Source organism: Myotis lucifugus, unplaced genomic scaffold, assembly GCF_000147115.1.
Source record: "Myotis lucifugus unplaced genomic scaffold, Myoluc2.0 scaffold_132, whole genome shotgun sequence".
In the NCBI taxonomy this organism is placed as follows: domain Eukaryota; kingdom Metazoa; phylum Chordata; class Mammalia; order Chiroptera; family Vespertilionidae; genus Myotis; species Myotis lucifugus.
Window position 1 is genome coordinate 610482 of NW_005871180.1, and position 7489 is coordinate 617970.

At 41.0% G+C, this 7489-nt stretch overlaps 1 long non-coding RNA gene across 1 annotated transcript in view; it reads right to left on the minus strand.

Annotated features, from left to right (window-relative positions):
- LOC106698064 overlaps positions 1-7489 on the minus strand; it is a 23139-nt gene that overhangs the window by 15112 nt on the left and 538 nt on the right. The window lies entirely within an intron of this gene.

Genomic DNA, 7489 nt, shown 5'->3' on the forward strand with positions numbered 1-7489 from the left:
TACTCCACAACTAGACAACTGGAGAAATGACAATCTAGAAAAATACACATCAAACTCATCAGAGATCTAAAATCTCAATAGGCCAATACTATGGAAGAAATTGAAGCAGTCATCAGAAAGCTTCCAGCAAACAAAAGCCCAGGGCCAGACGGCTTCACAGGGGAGTTTTACCAAACATTCAAGGAAGAACTAAAACCTACCCTCCTCAGACTACTACAAAAAATTCAAGAGGAAGGAACACTTCCAAGCTCATTCTATGAAGCCAGCATCACCCTAATACCAAAACCAGGTAAAGACAACACAATGAAAGAGAATTACAGGCCAATATCCCTCATGAACATAGATGCCAAAATCCTCAACAAAATCTTAGCAAATCGGATCCAGCAGTACATCAGAAAGATCATACACTATGACCAAGTAGGATTTATCCCAGGGATGCAAGGATGGTACAATATACACAAATCAATAAACGTGATACATCACATAAACAAATTGAAAGAAAAAAACCACATGGTCATATCAATTGATGCAGAAAAATGCCAACCTAGATCTTTATGGTAACATAATGGAAATTAGGATTTTATTAATTAGAAATTAATATTCATTTTCTCATATAACAGAGCAAACTGCAGTATCATTTTTTAATACTCAGCAATGAATTAAGTAGGCTTTTCCCCAGGCAGCTGGGAACCTAAATTCCACACGTAACATTGTTTCTATGAGAATAAAAGTTCCAAACAACCTACTTATAAAAATAAAACGTTCAGAACAAGATGTATATGTAACTTAAGTCAAAAAAAGTGTGTGTACACCAGTTGTTTGGAAAGCTAAATGCTTTCTTTTCCTTGTTATGATAGTTTGGGTTTTTATCCTAGAATCCATGCCGCCCCCAACACACTCTCTTGAAGAGTTGCTATGGCTGCATCTCGTACAGTTATAAGGAAAAGGATTTCTCACAGCTTTACTTCAAGGTTGTTGGCCCCATTTTGCTTCTGTATTAACTTTTCCTGGCTCCAGAAAAGGTTCTCTAATGCAAATTAGACAAGGTCACAGAGCATGCTAAGAACAGAACTGGTAACCTACAAGTTCTAAACCCAAAGCCCTCTTTCTATTTCTAGAGAAAAAAACTGGTACAACATAACACTTTTCTCTGTTAAGGCAAAATTATTATGTAATGTCATGATTGAAAATACTATCTGTTGAGTCAACTTGTAAAGTGTGACTGCTCTGAGCTAGTAGGAATTATGAGTTATAGCAATTTCATAGAAATATAATGAGTATGCCCAATTTTTACACATAAGACAATATCTACTCACAATATTCTGCTAGAACCATTAAAAAATCCTATCAGCTCGCCCTGACTGGTTTGGCTCAGTGGATAGAGCGTTAGCCTGTGGACTGAAAGGTCCCAGGTTCGATTCTGGTCAAGGGCATGTACCTTGGTTGCAGGCACATTCCCAGTAGGAGGTGTGCAGGAGGCAGCTGATCTATGTTTCTCTCTCATCGATGTTTCTAACTCTCTATACCTCTCCCTTCCTCTCTGTAAAAAAAAAAAAATCAATAAAATATATTTTTTAAAAAATCCTATCAGCTCAGCCAACAGTGTATTTAAACAGGTATAGCCTGGCTTCATGAGGTCGTTTTAATAACTATTTTTTCACTGGGTGTCTCACTGGTTAGTTGATATGTCCTCATAACTCATCCTCCACTAATATGTAGAGGCAACCTATGAGAATAGTCGTGTTAAGATAAGCAAGAAGCAAACACAGCAACAAGAGAAAGAAAAGCAGTGAAATGCCATGAAGACCTAGAACGTCTTCCTCGGTTCCCTCTCACATCCCTGTTTTTAGTCCTGACTTGATTAGATGGCTTCACTAAGAACTAATGTTCCAGAAACAGGTCTGTTTCCCAGTTTGGCCCTGAATCTCCATGTTTGGACCCTGGAACGCCACTCTTCTAGCCTCCCACTGCCATATAAGAAATACACTCTGACCCCTTAAGGGAAGAATACTCCACCATGTCCGAGGAGGACATACATGGATGGCATGACAGAATGTGATACTATCAGCCTGGGGATGGGACTTATAGCAGCAACCTTCCAGAAGCCCCACATCAGAAGGAATTTCAGGGAAAATGGGCCTATCTTGGAGAGATAACTGCATTTATTTCCTAATTATTTCTAGCAGGAGACCTTTGGGACTCCTTCAATGTCATTTCCAAAATAAGAGCTAAGGATCCTGGAGGAATTCTGCCTCTGACCACAATCCTAGTCAATGGAAAAACAAAAAGGCTAGGAGACCAGAGATGCCACTATAAAAATAATGTCATATTAATTCAGTATATATTGTGTGGCAGGCACACAGAGAAACACAAAACATGCATGAATAGTATACATGGTATTTACAGTCACAAGAGCTAAATGGGACATTAGTGCAGAAAAGGGGACAAAAATTAGAGAGGTATAATCTCAAATAGGATAGTCAAGAGAGACTTCACTGAGAAGGGGAATTTAAGAAAAGATTGGAAAGGAATGAAGAGAATCTTCCAGCAGGTGTTTGGTGAAAAGCATTCCAGACCAAGTTCAATATTGCTTAGGAGAGAGCATACTGGTATGTTGTGGGAATAGGAAAGACATCAGTGTGGCAGAAGCACGGTGATTGGGGCGGTGGGGGGAGCAGGAGGAGTCAGAAGGGTTAGAAGGAGCTAGGTAGTGTGGAGCCTAATGAATTTTATTAAGTTAATTGTAAGGACTTTTTCTTTTACTCTTAGAGAGATGGGAAGATGTAAAATGGAAAGATGAAAAGATGTAAAAGTCAGCAGAGCAGTTTGACCTCACTTATGTGTTCACATTGCTCTGTGTGTTGAACCTAGACTTTGGGGTGGGGCAAAAATGGCAGCATAGAAAGAAGTTAGGAGGCCACTGCAATAATCCAGGTGAGAAATGATAGAGGCTTGGTCTAGGCTGGTAGCAAGGGAGTTGATAAGAGGTGGTCAGATTTCGAATGTATCCTGACGGCATAGCTGTAGGGTTTATGAATGCATTATATGCTGGCTATGAGGGAAAGAGGAATCAAGGATGACTCCAAAGTTTTAGGTCCAAGCAACCAGAAAAACAGAGCTGCCACCTGCTGAGAGAAAAGAGAACATGAGAGAAGTAGGTTTGGAGAAGGGGCATATCACAGTCTCATCTATCCAGAATGTTGGCAAAGGGAACAGTATTTTAGTTTTAGAATCTTTAAAAGGATATGACTCCCATATTAATAATTCCAATTCTATGTTAGTGCTGCATCCTTCACTCAATCATTATTATACTCAGTCACTCATCCATTCATTCATTTCTTTATTCAACAAATGTTTATTGAGTGTCAACTCTGTGTCAAACAGTGTGCTAAGTCTTGGGACATGCAGTGAGCAAGAGATACTTGATTCCTTTCCTTATAAAACTTGCAATCTAGAGGGGAAACAATAGACAAATAATTATGCAAACACATCTGTACCTATATCTATAATAATCTATAACAAAAAAGCATAATATGCTAATTAGACCGGACATCCTTCTGGACGAAGCCAGGGCTGCGAGGGAAGCCCGGGTCCCGGGTGCCAGAGGGAAGCCGGTGCTGGCAGCCAGGGGAAGGAAGGCCTAGTCTTTCATGAATTTGGCCTCTAGTATAGTTTATAACCTATAAATGAAGCAAGACAAAAAACCAAAAATTTACCAATAAATAAAGGTGTTGAAGAACTTAAGCAACTTGCTCATGGTTGCACAGCTGAGGAGATACAGGGTTGGAATATAAACACAAGTTGTCTCCTTCCAGAGCCCACATCTTACCTTAGTGGAGTGCTGGAATACCAGCCAGCATCATTCAGTAGAGATAGAACACAGCAGAGAAAGAGAATCAGAACTCAGTTCACAAGTCCTGCACAAAGGGTGTAATGTGACTGTCGCAGAACCTTTCTGGGGCTGGAGCTCCCTCATCTATTAGTATAAGATGATCTATAGAGAGAGGTCAGATGATCTCTAAAGCCCCTTCTGGCTCTGCCATTATGATTCTATGGTGCACATGGGTATCAAAATGTAGGAAAGAAGATGCGGAGGCCACCCAATTCTAACTTCACTTATTTCACAGTTCTGCCTTGGCCTATGCCTGTGTGTGAGTCTGGGAGTCCTCTGGTGCTCTATCCTGTGAAGGACCTAAAAGGTAGCAGGTAAAGTGAGAGTAGTGAGTAAGCAGGTAGGACTCCTCTCAGAGATGGGGTCAGGGTCGGGGTAAGCCCAAGAGAATGAGAGAAATCCAAGGATAGCAGATCCCTTAAATTGCCCCTCTATATTTAGGTGCCCTAAGAGCATGAATGGGCAATATATGCAACTCTTTTGTACATTTGATTCTGGAAAATTTAGATCCTTCATCTTTCTAGGCTGCAGTTTTCTCATCTGCAAAAACGAGGCCAGATAATTTTAGATTGGTAATCTATGACCCCGCCCTCCTATAACCTTAGCATTTCTGTACCCTAACTATACTAGTATGTCCAAAATAAAGTTCTGTCCTCTAGAATGGATCCTTGTCAAATCTTCAAGATTCACCCAAATAGTCATTTGTCTAACGGTGCAAGTTTGGTTATAATTCAAATCAAATATCCATGACAAAAGAAACATTTCCGTTTTGGTTAAAGAATCCCAAAGTTTAGGTACCTTATTTAGTATTATTTACATTTATTTATACAATATGATTTTTAATCACCATACATTGTCCACAAACATACTCTTCCTAGGACTCTGATAATGTCCCAAAACACCTGCAAAATGCCTAATCAAGGGAAATACGGGTTTTATTCTAGTTATTAATTACAAATTGCTTGTCAGTGTTGCTATCTTAATGAAATCAACTCTAGAATTGACATGTTCTGATTTTAAATGCCTAATTAAATCATTTAAGTGAAATAATGTCATTTTGTAAATATAGAAAATGAGTTCTACAAAAATTCTAGAATGGCTCCAAATCACATAGCACTGAGAAGAAAAACTAAATCCACGATGACTGCCTATAAACTTTGGCTCAAATCACTGAATTATTATCACCAGTGGTAAATACTGATTTTAAAAATAAGTAGCTCTGTTGTCAGAAAAACATATGAAGCTTTAGCTTTCTAGTAAAAGTAATAAAAGTAAATTAATGGGGAAAAAGCTTTACCAGTCACCTTGGTACTCACCACCTTCTACCTGAGTGCAATGGTAACCTGGGTTCCATTAATTAAACCAAAGACAGTCTTGCATATATGTGTTTAATATTCACTAGTAAAATCTATATGTAAATATTTTAATAAAGTTTAAGTTATATATGGTTAACTTAAACTTTAAAGTACAGGGGTAAAAATATGTGTACATTCAGTAGCAAAATATTATGAGCTGTTGGAAGAAACTATTTTGGTAATTCTAAAGTATTTTTTTCACCAACTTGTTCCTCTGTCCTAGAAACATCCAATCACCATATATTAGCAATATATCCACAAGAGCATGACATTATGACCTCCATATGGTAAATTAACAGAGATCCTACTCTAAAAAGTTACCATTTAAATATCCACAGAGATTCATGAATTTCATAGAGATATGAGTTGGGAGCTGCTAATTTCCATTGTGAGAAAATGGAAAACAAAACGTGCCTGTTAAAGAATATATACTTTCAAATGTTGATGAGCCCTGCCTTCTTTTCTTCCTTGCTCTCTCCAGCTTCCTCTATTTCCTCCCCTTCCAACTCATTCTCTTTCTGGCCCTGGCCAGGTAGTTCAGTTGGTTAGAGCATTGTTCCCAAGGTTGTGGGTTCAATCCCAGCAGGGATCAAACAAGAATCAACCAATGAAAGCATAAATAAATGGAACAAATCTCTCTCTCTCTCTCTCTTTCTCTCTCTCTCCCTTCCTCTCTCTCTAAAATAAAAATTTTTAAAGTTACATTTCCATCTCTCTCTTTCTTCTTTACATGTTCCCCTAATATAGCATGATACCTTTCTTTAAGATATTTTTCACTATGAATAATTCATCCATTTACCTACCAGACCTACTATGTGCCTGGCAGTGCCGACCACTAGCCATCAAAGAGGAATAATAGTGTCCCTGCCTTCAGGGCCCCACAGTTAATGAGCTGGAAGTGAGTCACTGTGATAAAAAACAAATAAAACAAAAGCAGGTAGTAGCTACCCTTCCCTGTAGGACATGTATTTTTCCCATCTTCTTTCCAGAATACTTGCTCTTCAAACTGTAAGCTCCCTGACCATATGTCAGTTGTTTCTGTTAGCCCAGCATCTATCTAACACAGCTATTTTCAACCTTTTTCATCTCATGGCACACATAAACTACTTATTAAAATTCTGTGGCAAACAAAAACCATGTTATGTTTTTTGCCAATCTGACAAAAATAGGTATAACTTTGATTCACTCACTCTGAACGGCTAATGTTTTGTTGGCTGTTGTCATTTTTTTATTTGACAATCTAAGAGAAAAGAGGTCACTGCCCCTGACCAAATACTACTCAGGCATTGCGTGTTTTAAAAATTCTTTGGCACGAAGGTTGAAAATTGCTGATCTAACACAATGCCTGGCACATATTAGGCCTCAGAAAGTGTTTTTGCATGAAGACATGAATAAATCTGACAAAATCAAACTGGGTAATTAGTATGCATCATACATGACTAAAAAAACAAACAAACCAACAATGAGATTTAATTACTAGTAGCTATCTCCCTCGCCCCGCAAAGTGTACCCTTGATACCAGAAGCTGAGTGGGAGTCCAGTTTCCTGGGTTCCTAGGCACAGACAGTGCTACTCCGGAAGATGCCCTCGTGGCTTTCCGAATAACCTCATCACATCTAATACAGACTCCCTGAGAACTTCCCCAGGTGAGACCAACGTGGGCGCGTGGCCGGCGCCGCCCTCCCCTGCTCTCCTTGGCTCTGCTCCTAGAAGGAGCGCAGCGTCTGTGAAGTTTTTTTCCCCCACTAGAAGTTCGGTCAGTTAAAGAACAAAACCTCTTCGGGAGTCGATTAAAGAAAAGGGCGCCAGGAGGAGCGGGACGTGCCCCGAAAACTAGTGAGCAGAATGCCTGCCAGGGGTCTCCGGAGCAAGCGGGTCTCCTGCGGCCGGGCCTCCAGGAGCAGCACCACGCCTCCGGGGAGCCGCGGCGGCGCGGGGAGGGCAGCCGCCCGTCAGCCTGCGTCCCCGAGCGCTGTCCTCAGAGCAGCCGCCCCATGACAAGAATTGGCCACCAAGGCTCCTGAGGCTCCCAGCAACAACCGTGGCGACCCGAAGCGTCACACACGCCTCCCCCTGGGACCACAGTCTCCCGCGCCCGGGCTGGAGCGTCTCTAAGGACCCAAACCTCCCACTCGGAACCCTTGCCTCCGGACAACCCCACCCCAGCGTCGCTGACCCGGGCGGGCTTCTCTCTCCTCTTGTTCCCAGTCTCCCAGCGTCCGGCAGCGCGACGCCTCGGCGC